The sequence below is a fragment of the Zootoca vivipara genome, chromosome 9 (assembly GCF_963506605.1).
Source record: "Zootoca vivipara chromosome 9, rZooViv1.1, whole genome shotgun sequence".
Classification (NCBI taxonomy): Eukaryota; Metazoa; Chordata; class Lepidosauria; order Squamata; family Lacertidae; genus Zootoca; species Zootoca vivipara.
The window spans coordinates 68,257,193-68,273,106 of record NC_083284.1 but is presented as its reverse complement, the minus strand read 5'-3'; the positions used below and the strand labels follow the sequence as shown (position 1 = coordinate 68,273,106).

At 41.7% G+C, this 15,914-nt stretch overlaps 1 protein-coding gene across 4 annotated transcripts in view; it reads right to left on the bottom strand.

Moving 5' to 3' along the window:
• Positions 1-15,914, bottom strand: part of PPARGC1A (PPARG coactivator 1 alpha) — a 604,317-nt gene that overhangs the window by 210,909 nt on the left and 377,494 nt on the right. The window lies entirely within an intron of this gene.

The window sequence follows — 15,914 nt, the reverse complement described above, 5'->3', positions numbered from 1 at the left end:
AGAGGGGGGAAATATAAAATGAGAGATCAGGAAAGTGCAATAACAATAATGGATGGATGTGATTCCTCCTGATGTGCTGCTTTTTATGAGTGCTAAATCGCGAACAAGCATGATGGAGGGTTTTTTTAATAGGGCAGACCCACTGTGTCAAAAATGGCTGCTACCAGCAAGAACTTGAAATAAAATATTGCTTTCAAACACTACTTAAGTTCTCCCTGAAATAAAGAAGCTCTCTTTTTTTTCACCATTCAACTGTACGTAGCTCCTACTAGTCTTGGCAGTATTACCTTTCCCTCTTTTCTCTTTACATTAATGTGTAAATAATGCTCGACAAAGATAAATCAAGGTTAATTTGTTTATGGATGACTTCAAGGTTGTTAAAGATGACCAGAATGCTGATTAATATATTTCATTCATCACACTGCATCATACTTTTCCTTGCAAAGCTCTTATAAGTACTTCTCAGTTACCCATCCTTTCAAAATAAAGTAGGGTAATAATAATAATAATAATAATAATAATAATAATAATAATAATAATAATTTTTTTAGTTGTGGTGCTGGAGGAGACTCTTGAGAGTCCCATGGACTGCAAGAAGATCAAACCTATCCATTCTGAAGGAAATCAGCCCTGGGTGCTCACTGGAAGGACAGATCCTGAAGCTGAGGCTCCAATACTTTGGCCACCTCATGAGAAGAGAAGAATCCTTGGAAAAGACCTTGATGTTGGGAAAGATGGAGGGCACAAGGAGAAGGGGACGACAGAGGACGAGATGGTTGGACAGTGTTCTTGAAGCTACGAACATGAGTTTGACCAAACTGCGGGAGGCAGTGCAAGACAGGAGTGCCTGGCGTGCTATGGTCCATGGGGTCACGAAGAGTCGGACACGACTAAACGACTAAACAACAACAATAATAAATTCATACACCACCCATCTGGCTGGGTTTCCCAGTTCCTTAGTTTACGTTTGGAACACTGGCCGAAATTCCACACTGGCTGCTGAAAAGCAGACAAGAATCAGCTGAATGATACCCACAAATAAAAGCCGTGGATGCTAGATTGCACCAGAAAACACCCGTTTTGAAGCAAAACAAAACCCAGAGGAAGGAACGGCATGTTGGCTAAGCAAGTATGAGTTTCCAAAGCCATATATGCCCAAAAAATAACATGAATGTGCAAATAGGCAGGGCGTGTTAGGAGAGAGTTAGCAGGAAGAGATCTGCTTGACCTGTTTCTGACCAACAGATTCCCCCTTGAAAATGGCTCTTAGGTCTGGCCCCTGAAATATTTTTTTGGGGGGGGGCGAAGGGACCTCAGCCACTAGGAGTTGGCTCCTATGCTGGAAGTGTGCAGAAAAGTGCAACCAAGGTGATCAAGGGTCTGGAATGCCTTATGAAGAATGGTTGAGGGAGTTGGGCATGTTTAGCCCTGAGAAGAGGAGACTGAGAGGAGATATGATAGACACCTTCAAATATCTAAAGGGCTGCCACATGGAAGAGGGAACAAGCTAGCTTTCTCCTGCTCCAGAGGCTAGGATCCCAGCCAATGGATTCAAGTTACGAGAATGGAGATTACGAATAATCACCAGGAAGAACTTTCTGACAGTGAAAAATGTTCAACAGTGGAACAGACTCCCACAAGTCTTGGTGGACTTTCCTTCCTTGCAGGTTTTTAAGCAGAGGTTGGCTGGCCATCTGTCATGGGTGCTTTAGTCGAGGTTGTTGCATTGCAGGGGCTGGGTTAAATGACCCTCCAATTCCCTCCCAACTCTACAATTTTATGGTTCCATGATTCTATGACTGTCTCTCATACTAGATGCCTTCTCCTTCTCCTTGCAACTGTAAAAGCGGACCCATGGTATGGAATAACCACAGATCCTACTGCTGGAACAATACCATAGCTCAGGGGTTCCCAACAAAATTTTCTCAAGGACCCCTCATAGAGCCGCAATTGTGACAAGACCCCCATTAATTCCTAATCCTAAATCTAATTCCTAATTCCTAATCTATTTTTTCCAGTAAGCTTAACACTGATCTTGGAAGGGTTAGGTTCAAGGGACGCCGACGATTTAGGTTCAATGGACACTGACAAGATCGGTTCGAGAGTCACTGACTTACTTGGTTGAACATCAAATGCATTATCTTCCTCTTCATCTGTAGGCCATTGTCGTTTTAACGAACCACTTTTTAACCAATGGTCCATTTTTAACTACGCGAACTGTAGCTTCTGCGAAAAACAACGCTTTGTTTACAAACACTACTGTTTTGCAAAGAGGCAGCACGCGCCTGGGAGGAGGGAGGGGAATGGAGAAGACAGGGTACCTGCGCAGTAGCGCACTAATGAAGCCGACGTGCGCAAAGCATCTTGGGGAGGTGAGCGTTAGTAGAATGCGCGCACTGCCTCTTTGCAAAACAGTAGTGTTTGTAAAGCGTCACCTAACAGCATACAGCAGAACTACTGCCTCTATCTAATTCTAGTTTTGCGCTAGACTCTGCTCATGCAGGAAGCGGCCAAAACAAAAAATCTGTTATCATACGAAATATATTTAATATATTTTTTATTCTAATAGCATCTTGCGGACCCCTCTGGCATAGCTCGCGGACCCCTGTGGTCCGCGGACCACCTGTTGGGAACCACTGCCTAAAAGAGGAACATGTGATTACTGACAAAAGCAACAGCCACAGGTCTCTCCCCGCCCCAGTCTGCTTTGTAATGTCTTGTGCAACTTATTCCATGTAGTGATTTGACAATGCTATGTATTTCACTGCCCGACACCAGCATATGATGTGGAGCAGGTGCACAGAAACATCCACCGCCATCACATGTCTTGTACTAAATATGAAAGGGGAGCCAAGGAGAGGGAGGCGTGCAGTGGCAGTTTTCTCTGGCAGCTGCATGCTTCAAAAAATGTGCAGTTCCAGCCAATGTGGGCCCCATCAAAATGTCTATGCCTTAACTAGGGATGTGCCTCCTTCATGTTCCACTAGTCTGATTTAAATTTAAATTATTTTGCTTTCCTTCTAAATTCTGTAGACCTTTTGCTGAAGCTTGAACTTACATATCCACCTCTAATAACACTCTAGGTAACATTTGGTGACAATGTGATCATGGACTATGATCAGGCACGTCCAACAGGTAGATCGTGATCTACCGGTAGATCACTGGTAGATCACTGGCTCCCCCCAAAAGAAGCTGAACAACTGTGGCTCCCCTAAAAAAAGCTCGACATTTTACCTCCTCCCTGAAAAAACTCAACAACTTTGACCCCAACCCCTGAAAAAAGGGCCTTCCTCCTTCCTAAAAAAGGGGGAGCAGATCACTGCCACTACTCTGTGAGTAGATCGGAGTCTCTTGGGAGTTGGCCACTCCTGGACAATGTGATTTATAATAAACATTATGCATGGTTTCCCCCCCCTTCATTTAAATCGCCAGTGTCCACTTCAGTGTGTTAACAAATAAAGAGCCATAAGCCTAATATTCTTTCAGTGACTTCACACATGAAACATCAGCATTAATTTTTATTATTCATAAAGCTTGTGTTGATAATCTTAAGCTACATAAATAACTTTATACAGCAACCTTTCAGTTCATTTATGGTGGGCCAGGAAATATACCATTTGCTCCAGCATGAAGCCAGTCCACTTTGTTTCATAATTTACCATGGGTTTCGATTGCCAGCACTGTACACATTGCAAAAAAAAATTCCTCAGTATAAATAAAACAATGTACTATAATATGCACATGGTATGTATTAATGCAGTCATTAGTAAGCACAGCCCGCTGAAGTATTAATGCATATTAGATTATAGAGAGCAAAACTAATACACATTAGGTTAGATTGTGTTCCAGCAGTAATTACTACAATACTATGTTAACCATAAGAAACTGCCATCTGCCTTCAAGAAATATAAATAATACCATCTATTTGCTGTTTCAAAGCACTAAGAACGCAGCCAATGTCTTTTAAGATGAAACTCCTGCTGAGAACCACAACACGTATCATGGACACTAGTGATTTATATTACAACACTAGCCTTTTTGAGTGCTTGGAGACAGAAATGTTCGTGACATGAAAAGTTGCTGCAGTCATACAATAATAAACTTCTTTTTTTCACCCAAATACTGCTCCGTGTGAGTCTCCAACGTACCATTTCCATACTGTTTCTCTTGGCATGTAACAGAAGCAGCTACCAGTTTTTAATACCACGCTAACATGGAGATTTCTCAAAATGTTAGTAGTGACATTTCTCACAAAGGTGTGTGAAAAAATTATTACCTTTGCTTATGGTTATCTATCATTGGATTTCAAATCTACCTTTCCCGGATCTCAGGCTGATTTTCTTTTACAGCCCTCCTCACCTATGACCCCCCAATTACATGGTTGCAGAGAAGTTTTAAAGATACTAAATATGCAAAGAGCTGCTGCCCTTCCTATGGGGGGGGGAAGCATAACTGAACCACCTTTTTACACACTGGTAGGTAGCCAGTGTGTAAAAATTATGGTGCTGAATTGTGTGAATTGAATTATGGTGCTGGAGGAGACTCTTGAGAGTCCAATGGACTGCAAGAAGATCAAACCTATCCATTCTTAAGGAAATCAGCCCTGAATGCTCACTTTAAGGACAGATCGTGAAGCTGAGGCTCCAATACTTGGGCCACCTCATGAGAAGAGAAGACTCCCTGGAAAAGACCCTGATGTTGGGAAAGATGGAGGGCACAAGGAGAAGGGGACGACAGAGGACGAGACGGTTGGACAGTGTTCTCGAAGCTACAAACATGAGTTTGACCAAACTGCGGGAGGCAGTGGAAGACAGGAGTGCCTGGCGTGCTATGGTCCATGGGGTCACGAAGAGTCGGACACGACTAAACGACTAAACAACAACAGGTAGCCGCAAACAAATGTGCTACTCTGGGCAAGTTTTGGAAGGAAATACTTTTAACAAGATTTGGAGCTGTTCATTTTAGTTACAGTTTTAACTGTTTGCTGCTGGAAGCACTTCATTTTCTGATAAAGCACACCCACCAGGAAAATACTATATGCCTGGAACGCTATTCCACCATTGATCCAACAGGCCCCTTTTCTTTCTGCATTTATTTCTGGCTACTGAAGACTCGTACTTTTTAACTCCTGCTTTGCCTTGTCGTGGCACTTGGTGTAGTCTCACCCACTGGGTTCATGGCAGCCCACCTACATTGGGATGCTCCTAATCAATTACGCTAGTAAGCACACTAAGTCCGAGCAATTCCTTCCCACATTCCTGACTAAAATATACCCACAAGGACAAGAGATATGTGACCTGATTTATCACGTAAGCATTTTGAAATTTAATTTGATGTGCGTGGAAATTGGTTTTTTTTTTCTTCCCCTGCAGGAAACATCTATGGTTGAAACAGCCTTGGGTGCTGAGATTGGGACATTTATAATGTAATTCTGGGGAAAGAAGATGAATGAAGACATTGTAAATATGCCTTTGGAACTCGAAAGAGGAAAATGCTACTTGAGAGGGCAATTTAACATGAAGAAACAGCAGAAAAGATTAGGAACTCTTTTGCTATTTCTCCACTCTGAATTCCCCTCTCCTCGAGAAACTTTTTATTTAAACAAAGTTAGAACTCAGTTACATTGTGTTTGAATAGTCTGTTAAAGAAGCAGTGTAGAGGAAGCAAGGTGTCCCATAGAAATCAATGAAACTTACAGCACAATCTTTCACGGGCTCACTCAGAAGCACAACCCGCTTATTTCAATGCAGCCTCTGCCTAAATAAGTGCACAAAATTGCAGATTTAACTGTGCACTCGTTGTGATTAGTTTCCAGTCAGAATATAAGTACATATGTATAACCTCCTTTGAAGCACACACCTCTGAGCTGAGACAGTGCCTTTGAATACTTACACTGTGCGAGAAGACACTGGGTCTCATTCAACTAATGTTGCCATAATTAGTTAGAGTCTCAGGGACAGAGGAGTCCGCAAAAAAAAAAAAAGGAAGAACAGATTTCCTGCAGGTGTGAGGTACAGTCATGCATGTCAGCCTTCCAACCCTTTCTAAAAAAAAAGCAGTTTACTAATCTCATATCTCTGTCAGACAGATCCAAGTGAAATCATCGGCTGTAGCATTTCTAAAGAGAGATTCATCAGCCGCTCTAGTTTAATGCAAAAATAATAAATTGTATTAAAGATTTTTTTTCATCACACTAATGTACAACTATACAAGGATGGTGTCCAGGGGGTCTGTAAAAACCTGCGCTGTTTTGATCCCCAATACTTCAAATGTGCATATATTTTTTCTAACACACACACACACACACTACATAAATCCTGCATGTTCCCTGATTGCGGGCATGCTGAGCTTTATTTTGTGAATGGGGGGGGGCTGTGTGTGATGTTGGATGGGAGACACCTGGCTTGAGAGCAGTACATGTGAAAAAGGATCTAAGAGTCTTGGTAGACCACAAACTTGACATGAGTCAACAGTGCGATGCAGCAGCTAAAAAAGCCTATGCAATTCTGGGCTGCATCAATAGGAGTATAGCGTCTAGATCAAGGGAAGTAATAGTACTACTGTATTCTGCTCTGGTCAGACCTCACCTGGAGTACTGTGTCCAGTTCTGGGCACCACAGTTCAAGAAGGATACTGACAAGCTGGAACGTGTCCAGAGGAGGGCAACCAAAATGGTCAAAGGCCTGGAAACGATGCCTTATGAGGAACGGCTTAGGGAGCTGGGTATGTTTAGCCTGGAGAAGAGAAGGTTAAAGGGTGATATGATAGCCATGTTCAAATATATAAAAGGATGTCATATAGAGGAGGGTGAAAGGTTGTTTTCTGCTGCTCCAGAGAAGCAGACACAGAGCAATGGATTCAAACTACAAGAAAGAAGATTCCACCTAAACATTAGGAAGAACCTCCTGAGAGTAAGAGCTGTTCGACAGTGGAATTTTCTGTCAAGAAGTGTGGTGGAGTCTCCTTCTTTGGAGGTCTTTAAGCAGAGACTTGACAGCCATCTGCCAAGAATGCTTTGATGGTGTTTCCTGCTTGGCAGGGGGTTGGACTGGATGGCCCTTGTGGTCTCTTCCAACTCTATGATTCTATGATTCTATGTTTTGCTGGGTGGCATCATAGCTGCCAAGTTTTCCCTTTTCTCAAGAGGAAGCCTATTCAGCATAAGGGAATTTCCCTTAAAAAAAGGGATAACTTGGCAGCTATGCTAATAGGCTTTAGCCACTTTAACCATCCCACCCCATCACTTGAACCAAGTGAACATTTAAGGTACCACTCCTGCCCCACCTTCTCAGCCACCAAAGTGATAAGCATCTATTACTACAATCCTTACTTCCGTTGATGAGACATGCCTCAGTGGGCTGCTGGTGGGGTGGGGCAACACACACACACACACACACACACACACACACACACACACACTTTATTATTTGCTGCTTTGTGGAAATCTGGTATGTCAGAAACTTTTATGTCAAAAATAAAAAGGGCACATGCATAGATAAACAAATGCCTGCATACACAACCACAAAAGCCTTCAGGTTTCCAGAACTCAGGGCGGGTGAGGAGCTACTAATTGAGTGGAGGGGACAATACATAGTGTGAATCTATCTTATCAAGCAAAGCCCACTGTGTCAATCGGAAACACTGAGACAGACTACAATTGAGAGCACTCGTTTGGGGGAGGGGGACGCAGAATCATGGAAAAATTCAAGCCTTTTATTATATAAATACATGGAGTATAAAGTGGTATAGGTTAGAGGGGAAAGATTTACTTACATTTTTAGTTCCCTTTGTGGTCAGTTATGCAGCAGGATAAAAAAAAACTGCACAGACAAAGAGATGTGCGCTTCATTTCTTATAATTCAGAATTGTTCTAAAAGTCTCGTTTAGGGAAGCAGATTCCGAGCAAACACCATATGTGTACAAACATCATCATTTTAACACTATGGCAGCCCTACACTAGACCTGGTTTCCTTTTGGTTTGTTACAGGAGGGCGGCATTTCCCGAAATTCGTGCCACGGAAAGAGAAAAGTGACTTTGGCAAAAAGGAGTCAAAATATCCAGATGCCGAGGATTATCCTAAGGAGACTAGGTCAGGACACCATCTGTGAGCTGTCTTCACAGGGAGAATGAAGTGAGAGCTTTCTTCTTCAGCAGGATTCAGCCAAGCACATTATTGACAATTCTCTCTGCTGGCATAATCGGAGGAAGCATCTTCCCATGCTGCAAAATGGCAATCAGAGCAATGCAGGAGAAGGATGTCTTAGTAATGACGACTCAGTACCCAACAACTGCAAAATTATGGTGATGGACCAAATGAGGAAGGTTGCTCAAATACAGATTTGCCCATCCATCTAAACCTGGTTCTTAGGCTTTGAACTCCACATGGAACAGAAGCTTGAAGATAAAGTGGAACACAGGTGGGCTTGGTAAATCATTCCACCATGGTAACATTTATGCGCTTCTCTTGAGGTTCTGAAACCGTGTCCAAAACCAACATTCTCTGCTGGAAATGGGGATTTGCAACAAACAAAAAGCAAAGCAGGTGCAGTGCAGAGCTGCCATGATGTAATGTGGATTTGTAGATTCCAGCCATCTGGTTATTATGGCTCTTTTCTAGACTGCAACTTACATAGCTTGTGAGCCACAGTTTTCCACAAGGAAATATATTCATGCAATACTGATGCCCAACACAACCTGGAGGATGAAGGAAAATATCAGATCTGTGGAAGCCTAAACTTTTCCTTCACCTTCGCACTCTTCAACTGGGCATGCGCTTAGCATAAGGATGACCAAATCGTTCTACTTCTGGTTCATACTACTTTTGCATATGTCAATCCATGAGCACTGAAATCCGCCTGATTGGCTGCTCCTGCAGGCCAATCAGGTTGTGGATTCACTTCCCCCTGGAGTTGGATTGGGTGGCTCCTGCGGACCAATCAGACTGCTGATTCTGGATCCTATTGTTCTATGATTCAGCTCAGTACATAACAAGCACCTTCTGTTCCATTTCTGCATTTCCCTGTGCATTTTAACCCACATGGAAATTATCATTAAACACATATTTAAATATGCATTTTAAGCACTATGGATTAGATCCATCCTAACTTTTACTTGCAATAATTTAATTTTAGTGGGTTTAACCTGAGTGTGACTAACATTGGTTACAACCCTTATTATCTCAAAATATGCATTTTTGATTTGATTTCCTAAATGATAGACATTCCAGTCTGATATACTATAAAGAATGGAAATTAAAATTTGTTGAAGATGCCTTAAGATTCTTTACATTTTTAAAAAGGTCTTGTTATATGCTTTTTGAGCTGAGAACCGCATCTGTACAGTCAGAAAGTTAAAAAGCAGTGGATAGCTAATTTCCAATCTGCATATTAGTTTGCAAGATGAGGATCAGTTCAGTTCATATAGGATTTATCAAAAATATAACTCCTCAGGCATCCAAAGTTTACCCAATGTAACTTTCTGTCACAGCATTTAACCATATTAAGGAGAAAGTTGATTCAAGGAAGCAGCAGAATTGGAAAAACATATAAGTATGACAATAGATAGTCTCAACCACAAGATTTATTTGTACCCCAGTTCAGCACTTTGGCAAATAGCCTGCTTAGGAAGCTCTCTGATTCAATTCAAAGTACTTAGCCAAATCCAGATTTGGAAAACAAAGTTTTATGTCTTGCACATGCACTGATATGTATAACTTTTTAAGTGGCTATACCTTTTCCCTCCTTTTGACAGAAGAGGGTGAAATTTATAGGCATGGTAGCTCCTGTGGAGTGGACAAAGCTCCCCCAATTATAAACAAAGAGGTCTAGGGTTTTTGTATTGTTGTTGTTTAGTCATTTAGTCGTGTCCGACTCTTCACGACCCCATGGACCATAGCACGCCAGGCACTCCTGTCTTGCACTGCCTCCCGCAGTTTGGTCAAACTCATGTCCGTAGCTTCGAGAACACTGTCCAACCATCTCATCCTCTGTCGTCCCCTTCTCCTAGTGCCCTCAATCTTTCCCAACATCAGGGTCTTTTCCAGGGAGTCTTCTCTTCTCGTGAGGTGGCCAAAGTATTGGAGCCTCAGCTTCACGATCTGTCCTTCCAGTGAGCACTCAGGGCTGATTTCCTTCAGAATGGATAGGTTTGATCTTCTTGCAGTCCATGGGACTCTCAAGAGTCTCCTCCAGCACCATAATTAAAAAGCATCAATTATTCAGCGATCAGCCTTCTTTATGGTCCAGGGTTTTTGTATAGGGCACTTTAAAGTCCGTCCGCCCCCAATAGGAACCATATATAACTTACTGTTCTGAGGAGAACTGGATAAAATTTGCAGACGTGGTAGTTAAAAAGGGATTCATTTTGTCTTCTGTATTGTTTTATGGACAATTTATATCAAAACAGAACACATGATAGAGGATCCCCTTGATAAGAAACCTTGTTAATTACAGACAAATAGAGTCAGGGATTTACTTATTAATTGTATTAGCACCTTCAAAGATGTTTTGGAGGGTAGAAAACTAGAAGGGATTTGTTTCCCTCCCTGTGGTGTAGTGTGCAATGAGTTTATTATTAAAATGGCATGCATCATAGAGGTGCCCTTAGAAAAAAATAACTCATTTCAGAAAGATGTGTGCAGAGGCTAGGGAATTGTGGTGAATGGAGGGGGGGAAGCTTCTGGGTTGTGTTCTACTCCATTGGCACCCAAAATTGCAGAACCTAACTGTAAAGTTGATTTGTCAAAAGTGGATGTGTAGAAGGACTTGAATGTCCAGCATTTACAAGCACATACTGGTAGGAAAAAAGGCGGGCAAAAAGCTATGATAAAATAATTCCCTCCGATTGGAAGCAAGACCTGTCTGCCACAAAAGAGCCCCACCCCTCAGCATTTTGCTACCTCGGTTTATTAACACAATTGGTTCCAGAAGTCTGTTCATAAACTGAAGCGTTCATAAACTGAAGCGAACTTTCCCATTGAAAGTAATGGAAAGTGGATTAATCCATTCCAGACGGGTCCGCGGAGTACTCAACCTGAAACGTACTTAACCCAAAGCATGGGTGTAATTGGTTCCGGAAGTCTGTTCATAAACTGAAGCGTTCATAAACTGAAGCGAACTTTCCCATTGAAAGTAATGGAAAGTGAATTAATCCGTTCCAGATGGGTCTGCGGTGTTCGTAAACCGAAAATTCGTAAACTGAGGTTCCACTGTATGTTGATCTTTGGGATAAATTTTTGCAGACACACTGTTGGCACTTTAATGTCTGAATCTCTGAAACACCCCAAATCACTTCAGATGCCCCTCTTTGCTTCACGGTCCCTAAGAGAGATTCGGATTTGGCTCACACAGATCCCAAATCTGTCTAAATTGCCCTAGTTCCATTAAGGATCCAATGCAATTTACAATGCACTTTTCTTTCTGACTAAGAAAAGATGGTAGGGAGATGTGAAGCAGGAATGTGCCAGAAGTGTCAATATTGCAAACGAGGAAGTTTCTTAATATAATTGTCTCAAAGACAAAGGGCAAAGCTACAAATTATACATCATTTCTTCATTCTTTCCCCCTAAGATAAAGCAGATATGGGTGGTCCTGCCTGAATTGAGGACTGTTGTCTTCTCAACATTGTCTTTCTCCAACTCCTTGAGAGACAGAATGTACAGGAAGCTCTATCATTTGTCACTTAAGGTGAAAAGTAGCTGAGGGAGAAGAATTGTAAGTGGACAAATTGCTGGGAAGGAGAAGGTTAAGCAGTACTTCTCTTTCTCCCTCCAATGGTTCCCCACTCAATTTGAAGCCACCAGCATCTGCTTGACCTGATAAAAGAGAGTCCTCAAGGAAAAGAATTACCGAATATGTACTTCCACCCAAAGAACAATTACCTTTCCTGCAATCTCTTGAAATTGATAACATCCAGTCCGAATACAAGCAAAACTAATCTCTAAAAGTTCAAAAGCCTCAAGACATGTCTACTCTACAAACTTATATCAGTTTTCTACTAATGTAATTGCCGTGACTTCCCCCCCAAAGCACGGGTCTGGGACTTCTCTGTTTGAGATCCTTAGGATTCTTCGGAGAATTGCAGTTCCCAGAGATTCCAGGTGAAAGGGATTTACACTTAATCAAGTTTAAAGATGCTTTCGGATGTGGACAACTTGGCAGTGCCCAATCATTGCTGTCTACTTTAAGGGGAAGCAAAGCAGCAATTCTGCTTCCAGACATCTAAAACTAGAGCCAAGTGGACAGCCATTCTTTTCCCAGGCCCAAATGTTGGAGGAGAGGCAATTTCACCAGAATTATTGTACATTGCTAAAAGATTACATGCTTCTCCTCTCACCGTACTCTCAATCATTGACTGCTTTCCACCTCTGCAAAATGGGTGTGGGTGTGGATATACAGGCAGTGCTGTTTAGAAGGGGGGGAATTAAAGTGATATAATTGATTCCTAAGGAAGAAACACACACCCATAGAGAAGAAAAGAGTTGAATCACCTATACAGGCCATAACCAGCCAATACAACAGTATGGCAGGCCATCTACATCTAGGGAAACTGTGCAGCTCTTTCACCATAGCTGCCAAGTTTTCCCTTTTCTCGCGAGGAAGCCTATTCAGCATAAGGGAAAATCCCTTTTAAAAAGGGATAACTTGGCAGCTATGTCTTTCACGGAATTTTTAAAAGGTGGGTTTTCTGAGTTCTGAAAAAAAAGTGGAAGCTGAACAGCAGAAACATGAGAGACGATGCACAGATACTCTTTAAGGAGTGAGCAAAATAGAGCTTTTCCAAGCTAAATGCCCATTGTGGAAGCAGACCATGCTTGTGGTGATGGGGAACACAAGGCTTTCCATAAGTTGTTCAACTGTAACTCCCATCACCCATGACCATGTTGGCTGTGAGTGATGGGATTTGTAGACCAATAATACCTGGTTCTCTGTTTCTGGTGCAGACGTTCTCTAGCACATGAATATTGGCAATTCCATAGGAAGCAGAAAATGGGCCTATTATGTACAATGACCTCACACAATGGAAGCAAGTAAATATTATTGCTATTCATCTCAATTGAGTAGACGCGTTTGAAAGGGGAAATAAACTGATGCACTTTTTACCTAGAGAGGTGACCTTTAAAGCACAAGCTGGGTGTATTTGCACAGTGCTGCAGATTTTGTTTTTGCTATATATTTATATAGCGTGTATGTCATCTTGGGGGAACGGCGTTTAGTTGAAGAGCTAAGTGGGACACAACACAATAACCACCACATCTGCATAATTCATTAAGTGCAAGTTTACATTTATCAGTCTAAAACTATAAGAAGAGCAAAATAACACCGGCTGCAGATTGGTAACAAAAGCAAATGAGGTAAAACTATTGAACCTAGCAGACCTCACTTGAAAGAGACAAGTGCCACAACTAAACAAGCCCAACACATTGCAATTACAAAACTTGCTTCTTGGGCCAAGACCTCACAGAGCGCTCAATGGAAGGTTTGAAGGTATTCTGGGCACCACAGTTCAAGAAGGATACTGACAAGCTGGAATGTGTCCAGAAGAGGGCAACCAAAATGGTCAAAGGCCTGGAAACGATGCCTTATGAGGAACGGCTTAGGGAGCTGGGTATGTTTAGCCTGGAGAAGAGAAGGTTAAGGGGTGATATGATAGCCATGTTCAAATATATAAAAGGATGTCATATAGAGGAGGGAGAAAGGTTGTTTTCTGCTGCTCCAGAGAAGCGGACACGGAGCAATGGATTCAAACTTCAAGAAAGAAGATTCCACCTAAACATTAGGAAGAACTTCCTGACAGTAAGAGCTGTTCGGCAGTGGAATTTGCTAGCAAGGAGTGTGGTGGAGTCTCCTTCTTTGGAGGTCTTTAAGCAGAGGCTTGACAGCCATATGTCAATAATGCTTTGATGGTGTTTCCTGCTTGGCAGGGTGTTGGACTGGATGGCCCTTGTGGTCTCTTCCAACTCTATGATTCTATAATTTACTGAAGTATCCCTATCCTGGGCATTTAATCCTTTCCTCTCCCCTACAGTCTCAACAACAGCACAAACAACAACACCTTTCTCAGGTTGTAATTTGCCTTGGGAGAGAAACACAAATAGCAGCTACCCACCCAAGGGAAATTTCAGCTTTAAAATTTGGGGTGTGTGTGTGTGTGTGTGTGTGTGTGTGTGTGTGTGTTTTCCCAGGACCATGGGCAGGGAGGAAAATAACCTTCAGTGCATGCCATGGTCCCGATCCTGATCAGGCCACCTTGTAGTTGCTATTTCAAATAGGGAAGAATACACATGCAGAGACAAACTATGGCAACACACACAACAAACTTTGAAAGCACATTATTTCTCGCAAAGAATCCTGGGGACTGTAGTTTGTTAAGGGTGCTGAGGATTGCAGCTGTGTAAACTCCCAAGATTCTTTGGGGGAAATAATGTGTTTTCAATGTGTGGTGTGTACAACAGGCACCAACTCTAACCATAATTCTCCTCTTCTCTTCTATCCCTACATAAAACACAGGGTATCAAGAGAGAGCAAATTATATTTCCCAAATTACCTGTTTATCCTCATCTCCCCATCTAAACATAGTGGGAAAACTTCCAGAAATAGCAACAACAGGACTTTTCAATTTGCAACAGAGCAGCTAGTGGGGATTTTTTGGAGGCATATATACCCATGTATCTCAGGAACAAAAAGGCAAAGGAGGGATGAGAAGGGGGGATTTAAAAGCGTATAAATTCTTGGGAAAAGAAGGTCCTCCTTATCTGCAATACACACCTTCACAAGCAAGTCTTACAGACCTCTTTATTCCCTGATCTATCAGGAAAAAATGCCAGCACATTATGTCTTAACTCCCTGAAAACAGATGCTGGAATGCCTTTCAATTTAGACTGTTGTGCCACAAAGCAGCAGTGGACATTCCATACTTCTAGACTTAAATGCATTTTAGAATTATATGCAGAATTATAGCACTGGGTGACTTTTTTTCTTGAATACAGGAAGCATGAAAAAGATTTTATACCTCTTTTCTGTCTTCTAAATTACACATACATATATTTTTTTTGGTCAAGAATGAACCCATGCTTTCTTTTCAACAACATATATTTTGGAAGAAGAAAGGCAGGGGGGGGATTTTAAATGGTGCAAATCTGAAACAGAGTCAAATTTCAGATTGTGGGTTGCTCGGAGTAGCAAGTCATTTTTATCTCAACGTTTGTTTAAAAGGGGTGGGAGAGCTGCAGATTAAGCAGGATTGAGAATGTATAACATGAACAACTACAAAATTGCAGTTTAAGGCCGGTTCTGTTAACATGTAATTACTGTATAACAACATTTTTATTTTAAAAATGACACACACAAACATACATGTAATACCAGTGATATTCAAAACAAGTATACAATTGTAAGTAACCACATAAAACCACAGTGTTAGAAAGTTCAATTTATTTTATTTTATTTTATTCAATTTAATTTAATTTATTATGTTCTTTCCCAGATACTATGATACTTTCTTTCTTTGCAGAGCTGATGCTAACATTGTCTACAACAGATGCTGGCATAAATTTGTACAGAAATTAGATTCAATAGGGCATCATCCTGACCTCTAGAATTCCAGGTCCCTAGGTAACTAACTCATTGTGTTAATTAATGGACCACTGTCAGTCCACAAAATGGGATCTAACTCTGTTGGAATCAAGAATCTAAGATGGTAGTAAGAGACTATTCTTCCACTTCTTACTGGTTAGAAACCAGTACAGCAGCATTTTATTCTCATACAGCAATAAACAGTGTTCTGGATTGGCACCATTTGGATTGCTGTCCATCTGCCAACTTTAAATGGCAACCTGCTGACCCAGTCAGACAGTGTCTGGTAGAATCCCAAGTGCAGAAGGCGTGTCAGTTATCATAGACTTGCACAATACCAA